Source organism: Microcaecilia unicolor, chromosome 6, assembly GCF_901765095.1.
Source record: "Microcaecilia unicolor chromosome 6, aMicUni1.1, whole genome shotgun sequence".
NCBI classification, from domain to species: Eukaryota; Metazoa; Chordata; class Amphibia; order Gymnophiona; family Siphonopidae; genus Microcaecilia; species Microcaecilia unicolor.
Window position 1 is genome coordinate 153347736 of NC_044036.1, and position 18437 is coordinate 153366172.

At 41.6% G+C, this 18437-nt stretch overlaps 1 protein-coding gene across 1 annotated transcript in view; it reads right to left on the reverse strand.

The window, feature by feature from the left end:
• The window catches only part of PTPRG (protein tyrosine phosphatase receptor type G), a 708710-nt gene that overhangs the window by 199123 nt on the left and 491150 nt on the right, over nucleotides 1–18437 (reverse strand).

Sequence of the window (18437 nt, forward strand, 5' to 3'; positions counted from 1 at the left end):
AGTATAAAACCACTGTGATGAGTCCTCTTGCTCTCAAATGTATCTTCCTACTACTACTACCTCTTCTTTACAGATGAAATACTCAACAAGGCTTATCGACTAGATCTCAGCTCCTGGCCTAGCTTCCTCACTAAATCTGAGGCTTCATTAATCGTACTTGAGTGAAACAGTAACGTCAATCACTTAAGCCTGATGTGGTCTGCAACTGGTAACCAACAAAGCTTATGAAGGAGTGGGATAGCACTGGTCCTAGGTGGGCACCCTTGGCACCATTCTTGTTGCCACATTCTGGACGAGTCTCAGTGGAAGATCCTTCATACCAACTATTACAGTAATCTAGTTGTGCAATGACTAAGCTTGTGTCAGTTTTCAAAGCAGGAACCTTCCAGGGGTCTGTGCTGGGACCATTGCTTTTTAACACATTTATAAAAGATCTAGAGATGGGAATAACTAGTGAGATAATTAAATTTGTGGATGACACAAAGTTACTCAAAGTTGTTAAATCGCAAGAAGATTGTGGAAACTTGCAAGAAGACCTTATGAGACCGGGAAACTGGGCATCTAAATGGCAGATGACGTTTAATGTGAGCAAGTGCAAAGTGATGCATGTGGGAAAGAGGAACCCAAACTATCGCTATGTGATGCAAGATTCCACATTACGAGCCATCGTTGATGATACATCGAAACCCTCTGCTGAATGTGCAGCGGTGGCTAAGAAAGCAAATAGAGGGGTCCTTTTACTAAGGTGTGATGAAAAATAGGCTGCACTAGTGTATGCATGTGTAGATCCATTTTTCAGTGTGCCTGTAAAAAAGGCCTTTTTTTATTTTTGCTGAAAATGGACGTACGACAAACTAAAAACTGGCACACGTCCATTTGGGGTCTGAGACCTTATCGTTTGACTTAGTGGTAAGGTCTCATGCGTTAACCGTGCGGTAATTGTTTATGCACGTAGAATGACAATTACCACCCAGTTTCCGCCGCGCACAGGAAAATTATTTTCTGGCGCATGTAGTGGATGCGCGTAAAAACCTAAATTACTGCCTGGGACATGGTAGCCAGGTGGTAACTCCGAACTGACATGCGTTGGGCGCAAGTAGGCGCCTACCCAGCTTAGTAAAAGGGCCCCAGAATGTTAGGAACTATTAGGAAAAAGAGAAGAATGTTATAATGCCATTGTATTGCTCTATGGTGCGACTGCAATTCTGGTCACCCATCTCAAAAAAGATATAGTGGAATTAGAAAAGATACAGAGAAGGGCTTGAGTGACCTTCGGTCTGTCCCAGTAAGGCAACGCTTATGTAAATCTACTTTCCGCACCACCTTTGATTTCAAAAAAGGTTTTATCTATCACTATCTACATCTCTGATCGTTCATAGCCAGAAAAAAATTAGACTATATAGAGATACATCACCACTTCTGAGGAGAAAGAATTTCTCTCCTTTTCCACAAGTGTTAATTTGCTCTTTAGAAGACACTTAGGGATTACTTGTAGGTGATAACATTTTATTGGACCAGGGGGGAGATGCACTAAAAAATCGTTAAAGCCCTTCCGTTATCGATTCCCTTAGCGAATCGGTAGGGAACGGCCATGCATCAAGGGAATGGAATGCAAATGAGCTGCTCGTTGTAGCTCACTTGCATTCTCTATTCCCTCGGAAGCCAGTTGGCCGGTGCTCGATTATGCCCCTTCTCCAGGTCTCTCTCAGCCTATTACAGCACGTTTAGCTGTCACTGTTGTCAGCTAAACGCACTGTGATTGGCTGAGAGGCCATGGGTACGACATCCTTTTTTTCTTGTTGTTGTTTTGAGTGAAGGACATCCATAAAGGATGTCCCAGACGAGCAGTTGGACGTTTTTTTTTCCAGCGAGAGTAAAAATCAAGAAGTACGACGTCCTTTTTTTTTGTTTGTTTGAGTGAGGACGTCCATAAAGGACGTCCATTGGGAGCCAGACAAGGGGAAATTACATCTGAATTGCAGCTCTGGAAGGAGGCACCTCTTGGAAAGAGATCGCTTCAGTCACCTTTTCACTGAAAGGACGAGGTAAACACTCGCCAGCAGTGCGGAGCTGACAAATTATTGCTGGGCTCTTCCTAAGCTTTGCTGTCTGCAGCTTATTTGGATAATATCCAGCAAGGGTTTATTTTCGTGTGATGATAGCATACAGAACTTCCATAAAGGACGTCCCTGACGAGCACTTGGATGTTTTTTCCCCCCGATTTAAATTTTTTTTTTTATAGAAGTCTTTAGAGGCAAATAAATCCCGAGCGGGTGAGGCAGATCCAATAGATAAACAAGCCCCAACGAGAGGTGCAGACCTCCCGTTAGGTTTTCCATGGTAAGGCGATTGGAAAATGGTAGTGCATCTCATTATAATAACCTTTGGATCATTTGCATTCCGTTTTCGTTAGCTGCTACTGTGACAGGAAAATGCCCTTTTGTGCATGGCACGGTTTACTACTTGCTCGTTGAACTGGCTTGAACCAGTTTAAAACCCACGTTACTGGCTCATATTTTTTTTTAGTGCACCTACCCCCAGGTTTTCAGAGTTTCCCTTCATCAGATCATTGCAAAATGAGCTAAGGATGTGGTCTATATGAACATACAGAGAAATGTAGGCTAGATTACACTGCTTTTAATTTCAGCCTGCAATCTAATGGTACATTCAGGCAACCTCATCCTTAGCTCATTTTGTCCTGACCTGAAGAAGGGAGTGCAGCTCTTGAAAGACGGTCACAAATGTGTTGAGTGAGTCCAATAAAAAAGGAATCACCTATGACCTGTTTGTTGACCTTTATTTCTACAATAATTGAAGTAAAGATAAGGACGTTACTTCAACTGGCTTTAGTATAAATCTGTTTTCTATCTACAGTAGAAGTCAATATAAAGTGAACTGATAGCACTGTACCAGAAATCCAATAATAGAAAACAGACACTGCAAGGTCTATAGCTGAATGGCAAACATAAAATGCAAGGAAAATGGTAAAACGTTAATCTAGTTTAAGTCAGATTATATCGACTAGATGTCAAGCATTTCTCAGACTCAGTGAGCAAACACTGGGAATTCATGATTGCAATTAATAAAAACAGCTCAGCAATGAAATAATTAGCGACTGTTTTTATAGTAATTATCTATACAGATTTCTTTCCCAGTTCAATCACTGGAGCTCACATAACTTTAAACTGCCTCCTCATCTGAGTTTTGTAGGAAGAGTTGAGGTTGATATTGTAAAAAAACATACATTCTTCACAATTATTTTCATCTGCAATGATCATTAACTCAAGCGCCCCAAGTCTACATAGAAGCATGTTACTGTGAAAACCAACCTTCATGTTTTTACCAACCAATTGAAAGTTTGTCTTTTTACCCCTGAGGCATCTATGAGGCTCTGTTAACTTGGTACCTAGGGGTTCACCAACATTGAAGCTGAGTTCTCAGGAGTAACAATGCTCAAAATTATACCGTGATGCCACATGAGCGCTAGTGGATTGGTCCTCACATTACTCTAGGTCCACTGCACAACAACCACAGAGTAATAAAGAGCAGCTTAAAAACCAGCAGGATAAATACTTCAAAGTTTATCATATGCAAGGAAGCAATTTAGAATGAGAGAGGTACAAACTCTACAGACAAAACTCCAAAAAAAGTATTCACAATTTCATTGACCCAACATGTTTCGGTGTGTCACTGCCTCAGGGGCTTGGTCTAGACTATTGGTAGACAAAAGACCTATGAGAAAACCAGGTAAAAAAAGAAGACCCCCCCCCCCACCAGAAACCTAATACAAACAGGGGAAAAATAGAGAATAAATATGAAAGATATTTTATGACAATTAAATAGGCTTTAAAAAACTCAAAAAAAAAAAAAGCTTCCAAAGAACCATCCATAATCAACAAATGAATTAAAGACCTCTGAGAAATAGTCTACAGTTTAACAAGGCCAAAAAATGACAGAAACAGCATTTTTCCTTCATCCAGTGGTGTGCTGGAGCCAGATCGCACCGGCTCGCAAGAGCCGCTTGTTAAATTTTGACAGCTCTTGTGAGCCAGTTGTTCTTTCGGGGTGAGCTGGCTCCATTGCACGAGGTAAGCATGGCAGGAGGGCGCCATCACAGGCCATGCTTACCTCCCCTCCCGCTCCCAAACATGTCCAGTGATGTCCTTCGCCCCCACCCTCCCCTCTTGCTCCCATCCGTCAGTTTCTATTACCTCCCTCGAAGCACCACGTTATTTAAAGCCCTGTTGCCCGTCTCCAGCCTTCCCTGCTTGCTTCTGATGAGTTTGTGCCCTTAGTCCCGCCTTCTGACATCATTCTGATGTAATTTCCTTTTTCCACAAAGGCGGGACTGAGGGAATGAACGAACTCATCAGAAGCAAGCAGGGAAGGCTAGAGACGGGCAGCAGGGCTTTAAATAACGCGGCGCTTTGACGGAAGTAATAGAAAAAGATGGATGGGAGGGGAGGGTGGGGATGACGGAGAATCGCTGGACATGGATGGGAGCGGGAGGGCAGGGGAGGGAGGAGAATTGCTGGACATGGATGGGAGCGGGAGGGCAGGGGAGGGAGGAGAATCACTGGGTATGGATGGGTAGAGGGGGGCAGGGGAGAGAATTGCTGGGCATGGATGGGTAGAGGGGGGCAGGGGAGAGAATTGCTGGGCACGGATGGGTAGAGGGGGCAGGGGAGAGAATTGCTGGGCACGGATGGGTAGAGGGGGGCAGGGAAAAGAATTGCTGGGCATGGATGGGTAGAGGGGAGCAGGGGAGAGAAGAGAATTGCTGGGCATGGATGGGTAGAGGGGAGCAGGGGAGAGAAGAGAATTGCTGGGCATGGATGGGTAGAGGGGGGCAGGGGAGAGAAGAGAGGTTCAGGACATGGATGGAGGGAGGAGAGCAAGAGAAATTCTGGACATGGATGGATGGAAGGGAAGGGAGAGAGAAGAAATGCTGGACATGGAGGGAAGATAGAGGAAGGAGATTAGATGAGGGAAAAGGAAGTGAGGAAAGAAACTGCACATGGATGGAGAAAATAGACAGAAGCTGGATCCACTGTATAGTCAAGTCTGCGGAGGACCAGAAATGAAGAAGAAAGGAGGAAAGAAAAGAAATAAATGGAAAGGAAGCCCTGGAAACGGAGTCAAGGGAACAGATAGAGAGCAGCAGAATCAGATACTGGGCCAGCATGATCACAGAAACAAAGTCACCAGACAAGAAAGGTAGAAAAAAATAATTTTATTTTCATTATAGTGTTTGGAATATGTCCACTTTGAGAATCAGGTGCTGAACGTTAAAAGTTTATATTTATTTATGTACTTATTTATGGCATTTTATCCCATATTAAACATGAATTAGATTGGAATCTGGGATCATTTAATTTTTTTTCCTGGCGAGAGTAATGCATTGACACCCCCCCCTGGCTATAGCCAGATCTGCAATTTTGGGGGGGGGGGGGGGGGCGCAGAGGTGGACCGGGAAGAAAGCCTGTTAAAAATTTACCAGCACACCACTGCCTTCATCTAAAGGCAAAGCTGTAAGACAAATATAACTACCATCAGAAAAACACGGACCAGCATCAAGGCTCATAAAATGGGTCATATAAAATCCCAAACACCCAAAGATTAAAGGGGCTTTCTAGTACCTGTCTCTCTTTTGGAAGAAAAAATATGTGCCTACTTTCCACTCACAAATGAGCCCATGGAAAATATACACACACGGAGCTACTATTTCATACACACAAATTTCACAGATTATTTAAAGGCATGTTTTATAAAGCATGTGCTCAAATGGGAACCCCACCCCAACCACAGCCCAGAAATGCCTCCACTCAGGTCAGATGCCCTTACAGTCTGTAAGCAGATAGGTTTACACAGATATAGGGTGAAGGTCAGTTAATGGCGTGAATACGGTATCCTGTAAAGTATTTGCAGAATACTAGCTTTGCCCGCATCTTGCACCTAAGGGGTCCTTTTAGTAAGGTGTGCTGAAAAGTGGCCTACTCTGGTGCAGATGCGTGTATTGGACGTGCGCAGGTTCATTTTTCAGCGCACCTGCAAAGGCCTTTTGGGGGGGGGGGGGCGAAAATGAAAATTGGCGCGTATCCATTTTGGACCTGATACCTTACCGCCACCCATTGACTTAGCGGTAAGGTCTCAAGCGTTAATCGGGCAGTAATTATCAGCATGCGTGCAAATGCCGATTACCGCCCGGTTAGCGCCGTGCGCTGGAAATTTTCCGGCACGTGTAAAAAAAAGGAAATTACCGCCTGGGTCACCCGGTAGCCAGGCAGTAGTTCCAAATTGTCGCATGGTAGGCGCACGTAGGCACCTATGCGGCTTAGTAAAAGGGCCTCTTTGGGCACAGTACTTAAACCAGTTGGACCCATAAACGACCCTATTCTATAACATTGCGCCTAATTTCTGGGGAATGCACTTGAGCTGCCCATGTGCTTCTCATTGGTAGATGTTCATTTTGTAGAAAAGGGCACAGGGCAGCCCTAATGACTGACAATTAACACAAATTATTGTTTGGTAACGGCTCATTAACTGGGATCCGCACCCAACTTTGGATGACCTATATAGAATCCGGGGGTTCATGTGAATAATTGTATTAAGGCTAATACTACTATATATAGGACTAGATTCCTATATATAGGAATATATGGAATATATGGCGCCTAAAAAAATATCAGCACCATAAAAACCCACGTAACCAGTAATCTATAAGCCGTGTCTAAAATTCGGTGTGCTTTATAGAATTATCATTAGTATTATGCTGACATTGTATTATATCTCTGGTATTTGAATTCCAGTGCTGTTAAATGTGTATATTTTTGATTCTGTTCCACGGTAGTTCAATTATTAGGTTTCAATTTACTGTTTTCAAGTTTAGCTCATTTATTGTATTTATGTTTATTCTTGGTTATTTTATTATTGCTATATGTTAACAAAATTATATGTTTTTTTGTTAAACTCTACCTACTATACACCACCTTGTGTGAATATCTATCTTCATAAAGGTTAATAAATTCCAATAAATAAATAAATAAAATAATGCTTAAGCAGAGACGTTGCACGTACATTTAGACAGGGACATTTGCACCACGTTTTCTACAATTACGCACGTAACTCAAAATCACATCCCTGATCTGCCCCAATATGTCCATGACCCTCCCATTTCTACATCCCCTTTTTTGGACCGCATCTAACTTTACATGGGTAAATCCCAATTAAATCTAATTAGTGCCAGTAACTGCTTGTTAAAGACAGTCATTAGCAGTAATTGGCTCATTACTCTATTAAATTGTGCACACAAATTGGGAATGTGCCTGCATTTGCGCGTGCAGAATTTGTGGTGACCTTTAAAGATTTGGGGTGAAACCACACTTTTTTACCCACAGAATTTCCTTTTGAAATGATCCCCTTATAACTGCTCTGCCTGGGTTGTGCTTACCTTTGCAGACTTATGCGGGCTGCTTTAAACTCAGTAGGTAACACTGTACTGTACGTGCAGTTTTTCATACATAAATAAACTCATTTAAAACATTGCTTTGGTAACTAACATGTGCGCTAATGTCAATATTCAGATACCAGAAGGTACCTCACATAAATGTAAATAAATTATTGCCTTGGTACAAGGTTGTTAGTGAAGGGGGCAGACTCAGGAGTAATGTCAGAAAGTATTTTTTTCACAGAGAGGGTGGTGGATACGTGGAATGCCCTCCTGCGGGATGTGGCGAAGATAAAAACAGTAATGGAATTCAAACATGCGTGAGATAAACACAAAGGAATCCGGTTTAGAAGGAATGGATCCACAGAATCTTAGCGGAGATTGGGTGGCGACGCCGGTAATTTGGAAGCAAAACCGGTGCTGGGCAGACTTGTACGGTCTACGCCCTGATCATGACTGAATAAATATGGATGGGCTGGCTGGAGCGTAAATTTTTTTTTTTTATTATTTTATTTATAACTTTTAACAAATTATTACAAGAATACTAGTAACGAAAAAATGGAAGAAGTTATACATCATTTTCATAGGAAATTCAAAATCTAAGGTAATTACTTTATCTCATCCATTTCAAGTCCACAATTTGAAAGAAAAAACAAGGTACAATTCCAGGAAAAGTTATTCTCATTAATACATAAGATTGAAAAAAAAGGAAGAGAACATAATATGCCTGATATAATTCTTTTTACGGAGTAGATGTAGACAGAGCCTGCAATTGCTGACTAGGATTAACTGCAGACTTAGAATCAAGAAAATTGCTCAATTGAATTGCATCATAGAAGATATATTTAACTGAGCTGACTTTTATCACGCATTTACATGGAAAGTTTAACCAGAATAGTCCTCCCAACTGTAAGACCCTTGGACGGAGCTTCAAAAACGCTTGACGTCTCCTTTGTGTTACTTTGGCAATATCTGGAAATACTCTAATTTTGTTATTCATAAATTTTAAGGGGCTTCAACGTTAGATTCAGAACTTTTAGTACAAAAAGAATGCTGGGCAGACTTCTACGGTCTGTGCCCTGAGAATGGCAAGGTCAAATCAAACTCGGGTATATATATAAAGTATCGCATAGCTTGTAAAATGAGTTTATCTTGTTGGGCAGACTGGATGGACCACACAGGTCTTTATCTGAGCACTGTCATTTACTCTGTTACTATGTAATGGTGATTAGCACTCAAGCACTGATAAGTGAATAGGCCAGTGCACAAAAGAAATTTTATTTAATTGGAATTAACTGACTCCCTTTTTGAAGAAGTTACTATCTGCAAATAGCATTAAAGGGTAAGTCTGTATTTTGCAATGGTTACTTCTAATACAAAAGCGCCCTCTGACCTGTCATTTTTACTACCTATCACTTGCTAGTCAGAAACTGGGAACTTTTCTACTTTATGCAATGCAGATCATTTTCACATTGCTGATGGCTGGTCAGACACTTTGCTACATTGTGAAGTTGGAAACTTAAGCTATTTGCACTGAATAAAGGCAGAGCCTTATGTGTTTCAGAACATCCATACATGTTACATTTAAAAAATGTTTTAACGCATGTGAATGGCATATTTATACCTAGAAAAATCAGTGCTTTTAAATTGGTTTTATGTACTAATCCCTACAGTCTTACAAAGCTGAATATAATAATCTTAATTATATAAATATAATTTTTCTGCTACATGACAGTGTCAGATATAACCATGTGAGCATTAATATACCTGCCTATAAAGAAGGTGCATTAGTACCGACATAACTATTTCTGGTACTATCGCAAACGCTACTGTCCTGCTTCTCACCTCCCTCCTTGATTATTTGCTTTCTGTTTCCACTTCCTCACCACATCTCTGCCCTTTCTTCCCATCATTACCCGCTGTAGGTTGCCTCAAGGCTATTTCTACTCCTCTGAACAGCACAACTTTCCTTCCTCGAGCTTCTCTGTTCATTTCCTCTTACATCTCAGCTCTGTTTCCCTTCCCTGCTCACCTCAATCTCTCTTACTTCCTGTGCGATTCAGCCTTACCTTCCCTGCCTCTACCTGCATGTCTCAGCCCCATCGTTTCTTCCCATGCTTGTCCTTCTGCCATCCCTCCTGGCGTGTCCTTGTCCATCTCCCCTCTCCATGTATATCTCTGCCCTTCTCTCTATCTCTGTTCCTGAGGGGCTGATGCAGAAAGCCATGTGACAGAGCTGCGCGCTGATGACGAAACGCATGGCTTCCACTGCAAGATTAACAAGAAAATATTCTGCGGCGATGCAGTAAGTTCATGAGATGCACGTTCAAAGCGTGCCAGACACATGCACAGAAAGGTTCTGGGGGTAAGGGCAGCTTCACTGCGCACATGTCCAAAGAAAACAAAAGTGCAAAGGATACATATGTGCATGAACTGGAATGTTGTCCTGTGCATGAATATTAAATTCATAAAAAATTCTTGCATATACAATTTTGTGAGGCTAATACTTATGTGCAAAACAACATTCTGGTTCATGGTGGAGATGTGTGCTGGCACTTTTGTTTTCTTCAGTCATGTGCATAGAGATATTACCTACTGTACTGCCTTTGAAAGTTGCAGGTACTTGCTATAGTTGCAGGGAAAAAAAAAAGAAAGAAAGAACTGGCCTTAATCCACTAACCCTTCTAGGCTGCCTTGGACCCGGCGGTGAATTTCTTCCGTTGCACATGTCTTAAAATCCCATGTTTACTTTGGGCTCCTTTTACTAAGTGATGGTAAGCCCAACTCAGGCCCATGTGGACCATGTGAGTTAACTTCTGCACGGAGACCCTTTCTACATTGCAAAACCAGTAATGTGTTCTCACGGTAACTGCGCGTTTCTGCTTATGATAGCTTTCTGCACTGACCTCTGAGTGTCTTTACTCCATTTCTTCTTCCCTCTCTGTCCTGTCCCCTTGCATTTTAGTCATCTCCAAACAGGTTGCACAATGCAGCACCATGAGTCAGATATGAAAATACTTGTGTACAAGTATCTCTCTATACACGCATTTAAACGAATGAGAATTTTAAATACAGTAGGACACCAATTATCTGGACCAACCTTGGCAGAGAGCAGTCCGGATAATGGAAATCCTTTTTTTTTTTTTTTTGAAAACAGCACACATTTTGATCGTTACATGTTTGAGCATTGTTTTCAATAATAAATGGGGAAAAATACCAAACTATTTGTGATGTTATAAACATTTTTACTGCATATCAGGCATAATGTGATAACTATGATATAGAGAATTTACGATAAATAAAAAACGCCAGCAGTCCAGATACCTGGAGTTTAGATAATCCATGTTCTATGTATTGTTTTCCTCTTCCATTAATATACTATTATTAATAACCACTTGTCACTGTGTATTTTAGTGCCTTGTCTGACATGATAACCATAGAACTGCTGTAACTTTAAAATAAAGTCTTGAATTCTGAGAGCATCTGTCTAACTGACAGATCAAACCACTTCCTTAGATGACACCTCCGAAAAGACATTCCTGACAAAATCTGTCTCCCATATGGTAAGAAGACATATCAATGGTGATCAAAGTATGGCCTGTGGCTCCTGGCTCCACGGGGAATTTCTGTATCTTTCTGCCACATTTTCTTGTCTCTGATGCATTTCTTGGTACTAGAGGATTTTGTGTTTCTCCACATGATGTAAAGAATTATTATGTGGCAATTGTACTTGTATCATTCTCTCCAAGTGATCACAGTTGACTCTGTGTAGGCTCCTAATGCAGGAAATGCAGCAACTTCAATCTGAATATCGATTATGATGATAGGTAGCGTGAAATAGAGAACCTGAATCAAAACGTTCTGCTGGGTAGCAAATCAATATTTTATCTAGAGCTGTACAGAACAGTACATTTTACGATTCAGCCGAATACGAATAATGAAAAACATTCGGCCGAATATGAACAATGTATTTGGGGCCAAATCAAACGGAATACAAATATTCGATACAGTCCTAATTTTAACTATTTATTTGAATTTAGTTCATCTTTTCCATTTTTTAAACAAATTTATAGCTTATTAAAGTTTATACAAGTCTCACAACAGAAATCCCATAAATCAAACACAGAAGAAGTAGCTAATTGGAAAGTACAAATTTAAAAAATAAAATAGATATGAAGGCTAGAGAAAGAGAGACACAATAAAACAGGGAACCAATACGACCTCCCCAATCCCCCCACCCCCCCAAAAATAACATTACAGAACAAATCCCAGAAAAGTTCACCATACTTCACCGACGTCAGCGCAGGCCCCCTCTTGCCGCAGCTTGGTAAAAGGGACTCTAAATAACTTGTCAAAGGTCACAAGGAGTGTCAGTGGGATTTGAACCCTCATTTCCCTGGTTCTTAGCCTGCTACTACTAAACTAATCCCTTCTTTATTAGGATTATTGAGGTTGAAGGGGGGGCAGACTCAGGACTAATGTCAGGAAGTATTTTTTCACGGAGAGGGTGGTGGATATGTGGCATGCCCTCCCACGGGAGGTGGTGGAGATGAAAACGGTAATGGAATTCAAACGTTTAGAAGGAATGGATCCACGGAATCTTAGTGGAGATTGGGTGGCGACGCCAGTAATTGGGAAACAAAACGGGAGCTGAGCAGACTTCTACGGTCCACACCCTGATCGTGACTGAATAGATAGGGATGGGCTGGAGTGTAAATTTTGAGAGGCTTCGACGTTAGCTTCAGAACTTAGTACAAGAACAGTGCTGGGTAGACTTCTACGGTCTGTGCCCTGAGAAAGGCAAGGACAAATCAAACTCGGGTATACATATTAAGTATCACATACCATGTATATGAGTTTATCTTGTTGGGCAGACTGGATGGACTGTACAGGTCTTTATCTGCCGTCATTTACTATGTTACTATTCAATCAACTCTGAAACAAGGTGCAACTTTGTATGACTTAGAAATCAGTTTGAATTCTAAAATGAGTATACCATTAAATACACCAGTGTTTCCCAAGTCTGGTCATGGAATACCCCTTGCCAGTCAGGTTTTCAGGATGTCCAGAATGAATATGCATGAAAGAGATTTGCATTCAAGGTTTGTACCCTGGTTCATAAGATCATACATGGTGAAGCTCCGGGATATATGCCAGGCCTTATAGACCTACCAACCAGGAACTCTACTAGCTCATCTCATACGTTCCTGAATCTACATTATCCCAACTGCAAAGGACTAAAATATAAACTAACATATGCATCTAGTTTTTCCTACATTGCCACGCAAATCTGGAATTAACTACCAAAAGCCATAAAAACAACCCACGACATAATTTCCGTAAATTATTGAAGACCAATTTATTCAAGAAAGCTTATCATAATAACGCACCCTAATTGTCAATTAACAAGATGTACACTGGACTTTCACAACATCTAATTCTTTATTTCCTATCACTCATACTAATTTTGAAGTTTAATATTCATGATTGTTTCAAACTAAGTTATCCTGATTTTTATTATAAGATGAACTTTCCTTCCTGAATACTTACTCCATTCTGTCTCCTCTACCTTAACTATGTATTTCTTTTTTTTTTTTTTTTTCTGGAACTGGTAATCACCATTACGGAAATATGTAAGCCACATTGAGCTTGCAAATATGTGGAAAAATGTGGGATACAAATGTTGTAAATAAATAAATATAATGGAGGCAGTGTATGCAAATCAAGTTCATGCACATTCATTCTGGATAACCTGAAAACCTGACTGGCAAGGAGTACTCCAGGACCGGACTTGGGAAACACTGCAATACGCCATCATGGAATAACCTGAACAGGAAAAACAGTTGCATTCAGAGTGCTGAAGCAATCAATTGATTTGGAATCAGGAGGTATCAGATGCACTAGTTCAGAAGACAGGTCTAATGATTATTTAAGCCAGGTATCAGATCATAATGATGGATGGCACTCCAAGGCCAAAATCTCCCAGCATTAGCAAGCAACATCATCTATATTAGACACCTGAGAAAAGTAATCAAACACCTGTAGGAATTTAATCAGGCATCTGTGAAAGAGAAATCTGATGTCAAGAGCATATCTCAAGGGAAATTTGTTAAGAAAGCGTGGTTGTAAGACATACAGTATGTTTAATGAGGGGCAAAGCGAATGGTCTCAACTATTCATTTAGCATTTTCTCTTAAAAATTGTGAGACATCCACACAATTTAAAACCACTTCAAATGTGGGCTCTATTTATATATTTTAATAATTTAGCACCTCTTACATTAGGTTTCAGTGTCCTAATCAAAATTAGCCACCGAAATTTAGCTACATTTTCAGTGTTTTTTGTCTTTTTTTTTAAACACCGGCTGGCGCAGTGTAACTTAAACCAGATATTTAGCAATTGGTGTTGGCTAGTTGCGCTGTTTGGTTAGCGGTGATATTTGGACTGTTAACCAACTAGCTAAATCGGGGGTGGGCAACGTCGGTTCTCAAGAGCCACAACCCAGTCGGGTTTTCAGCATTTCCCCCAACGAATATGCATGAGATCTATCTGCATACAACGGATGCAGAAAAGAAACAGAGCTTGTGAAGAAAAAACAGTCTTTATTAATTCATAAAAGCTCCCAAGGATTCATACAGTTGCCCGACACGGCCACGTTTCGTCAAAATCCAGCTGCATCATGGGCAGAAAAACCAACTGGTGTAAAACCTCAAACTTTGCCAAAAGTGGTCAAAATTTGATCCCAAGTGAGGTCACGCTGCTGGTTTTTGGTGCATTTTGCAGCCTTTTTAATCAGGGAAGCTGTTCCCATGCATCTTTTATTTAAAAAAAAAAAAAAACCAAGGGGCTCCTTTTACAAAGTGCTACACTGAATGCGAAGAAGTCCTCAGGAATTAAATGGGCTTCTTCGCATTCAGCGAGCTGCAAATCAGTAGGTGCCACTGTGTAAAAGGAGCCCAAGGTGTTTGCTTTATTTATTACATTTGTACCCCGCACTTTCCCACTTATAGCAGGTTCAATGCGGCTTACACAGTAGTAAAATAAAGTATAGTGCAGAGAAAACAGGCTAAGCTAGTAAAGTAATGGACATGTGTAGGTAGGTAATATTAAAAGGGAGAGGGGGTAAAGGAAGTAGGGGGAGGTGCTAGTTCAGCCAAGATTGAGAAAATCAAGGGATAAGGTCGGAGTATGCATAGGGAAAAATAGGAGGAGGTATGGTCTGAGTCAATGCCGTTGTCGCAGGACCAGGTGATGAAAAGGTGGGTACGTATGGTTAGGTCGTGGCATTTGGATAGGCTTCCTTGAATAGATGAGTCTTCAGCGATTTTCTGAAGGGTAAAGTAGTCTTTAATAGAATGAATGGGTCTGGGTAGAGCGTTCCAGAGTTGACTGCCTTTGAAGGAGAAGTTGGAATCAAATGAGGATTTGTACTTCAGACCTTTGCAGTTAGGGTAGTGCAGGTTACTATCCAGCTTATTTTCGAAAGAGATCGACGGCCATCTTCCGACACAAATCGGGAGATGGCTGGCGATCTCATGAATCCGGCCAAATCGGCATAATCGAAAGCCGACTTTGGCCGGCTTCAACTTATGAAAGTAAGAAGTTTATTATTCTTTTTACTTTCACTATGGGGCCCCTTTTATTAAGCCGCGGTAAAAAGTGGCCTGCGTTAGTGTGAGTGCATCTTTTGCGCGCGCGCTGGGCCATTTCTTTTACCAGTTGTAGGAAAAAGGCTGGAAAATGGACGTGAGCTAAAATTGAAACCAGCGCACGTCCATTTTCGGCCTGAGACCTTACCGCCACCCACTGACCCAGCAGTAAGGTGTCATGCGCTACCTGCGAGGTAGGCATGCAGCGCGTGTCAACTGTTGCTTACCGCTAGCTTGGTGGCCCACGGTAGAAAATAGAAAATTATTTTCTACTGCGGGATTCAGCTCGTGCCAAATTTGGAATTACTGCTCGGCTCACGCGCTAGCTGGGTGTTAGAGCCAATTTGGCACCCGCTGTACGCGCATAGGCCCTTACAGCTTAGTAAAGGGCCCTGTTGTTTTTTTACAGACTGCTCTTTAAAATTGCATTTTTTTTCAATGCATGTACTTGCATATATCTCTTCTTTTAGGCTTGTCCACCCTTGGTCAGTTACCTTCCTTTTGGTTTATTTTAAAGTTATTTGGTGAGCTGTGCCCTCTGGTTTTAAGATTGCATTATCAAGTGTACTTTTTTTTGTTTATGACCAATCAACAGCTGCAGTTCTTATGTTCACTCCCACTTGGTTCTTATGCTGTCTTGGTGAGATTTGTGCTATTTAATCCTTGGAACTGTAAAGCACATTCCCAGTGGGTTTCATTAGCAAGGATTTGCTTATACATGTGAGATCTGTACCATTAGGTCCTCAGAAGTTTAAGCATTTGTTTCTTGCTAATTCAATGGTGGGGCTGGGGAGACTGGTACCATATGGTTCTCATCATTTTAATTGTATATAGATTTCTTTTAATTCCCCTGTTTTATCAGGTCTACACTATATGACCCCTAAAGTTTTTAACCCCTTTTTCTGAACACTGCTGTTTCCAATGGCTACACATTTTTATAATGACTTGAGATTTGTAATTTTTTTTATAATGACTAAGATTCACAATTTCTTCTTAGCAGTGCACACTGGCCTTGAGGAGTCCAGTGCAGACAATCTTTGTGTACTGAAATTCCTACCTCAAGGTAATATCTTCTCTTTTTTTTCTCCAGATTTTTATTATTTACCTTAAAATACGTTATTATATGTATACTAGTAAAAAAAAAAGGCCCGTTTCTGAAAGAAATGAAACGGGCTCTAGCAAGGTTTTCCTCGGAGTGTGTATGTTTGAGAGAGTGTGTGTGAGAGTGACTGTGTGAGAGAGCGAGAGAGTGAATGTGCGAGTGTGTGTGACAGAGAGAGAGTGAGACTGGGTGCGAGTGTGTCTGTGAGAGAGAGAGAGAGAGTGTGTGTGAGATTGAGAGTGTGTGCCACCCCCTCCCTCCCTCCCTCCCTTCGAGTTCCAGGGTCGTCCCCTCCCTCCCTTCGAGTTCCAGGGTCTTCCCTCCCTCCCTCCAAGTTCCAGGTTTCCCCTTCCCTCCCTCCCAGTTCCAGGGTCGTCGTCCCTCCCTTCCAGTTACAGGTCCCCTCCCTACGAAGTCTGAAAGTCATCTTGACTTACCTCGTTGGGGTTATGGCGGCTGCCAGCAGCAGTAAAAGGCATGCAGGCTTGACCCTTTCTCTCTCTCAGCTGTGGTCCTGCCCTCATTTCCTGTTTCCGCAAGGGCAGGACCACAGCTGAGAGAGAGAAAAGGGCCTAGGCTGCACGCCTTTTACTGCTGCTGGCGGCCGCCGTAACCCTGACTTGGTAAGTGAAGATGGAACGACTGGCACCGATACCTGAGCGGGAAGCGAGAGGGACGTGGGGTTGCAGAGGAGAGCGGCAGCGATGCAGAGTCCGAAGACAGCGAGACAGAGGCGACCACAGTAACATCTTCTGACGTCAGGCACGCAGGCTTCTACTGTGGGAGAGTGACATCAGGAGACGGGTTACGAACGCAGGTAGCCTCATTGGAACGTTGCAGGAGCAAATTATTATAATAGATTTTTTTATCTACCTTAATTTATTGTAATTTGCATGTCTTTTACATTTTAGTAGTGCCACTTTTGATGTGCATGTGTCCACTCTTTATCTATATTAGTAATTTATTATGTTTTGATTTATTTTATTATGTATCTATTTGTGATTGATTCTAAAGGGGAAAAACACAGTAACACAGTAAATGATGGCAGATAAAGACCTGAACGGCCCATCCAATCTGTCCAACAGTCATACTCATTATCAATTCATGATTAAACCAACAATGAATGTGACATATAATACTTGATCATGATCTTTCTTTGGCATTTCTGGGACATCAACTGTACAAGTCCGTCCGGCACTGTCCTTACGTTCCGACTAAACAGTACAGTCTCCACCATTTTCTTTCTATCCTTGTAGGTAATAATGGTTAATTCTCATCACTGGCTTGGATTCTAACTTCCCTTTCCCCTTCCCACCTGAGCCACAGAAGGCTAGTACAACCATTTTCTCCTATCCTCCAGGTGTCAGAATATACTTTTGGACTGTCACAGAGAACCAGATTAAGTTGTCTCTAGCAAAATCTGTGTAGGCAGGGGCAACCAGGTAGACTAAACCCGTATGTATGTGTAGGTTTAAGCTTGGAGTTAGCCCCCCTTCTGGACATGCTGGGTACTGCAGTGATGTCTGTGCCATGGAATCAGCATGAGACTTATCTAGTAAATTCTCATAGCGCATCTACTAAGCCCAAGCCCAGGGAGGGTAGGGGAGGTCATGTGAGGAGACTACACATACACATGGTTTCGAAGGGGAAAGTATCTTTTTCCTGGAAGCCTGAAGGGAGCAGCTCAAATGAGGTTCATAACAACATTACAACATGTCCTACATTGCACAGGTTCATTATGCTGGAAGCAGCTAAATGGGTGGGGGGGGGGGGGGGTCTAAAACTTTAGACAGAATTTAAATAAAAAGGGGAGAAAGCAGTTCTAATGATTGTGTTTGCAACTGAAAAACCAAATTATTTAAAAGACAGAAAGAAAAAAAAAATATTTGCCAACAGGGAAAGATAAAAATAAGAAACTCAAATTATAATGAATTAAAATTATATAAAGCAATTGATTCTACAGATTGGGGGGGGGGGGGTCATAAGTGGGATATAAATGTACCTAATCTGTGACAGAAGTTCTTTGTCAATTCTTTAGACATTTTGAGATAAGAGGGCCTCTCTTCTCCTTTGTGAAGTACTGTAAATTCTCTCTCTGATGCAGAATAATAAGTTCCCAAGAGTTCGAGTCTCTCTAGGCGAGATCTCATGGGAAGTGCACACTAAGCTGAGTTGTTTATTTGTGGCCTGCTCAAACAGGCAACAAAATAAAAGACTACACACCTGTGGCCTGCCCTGC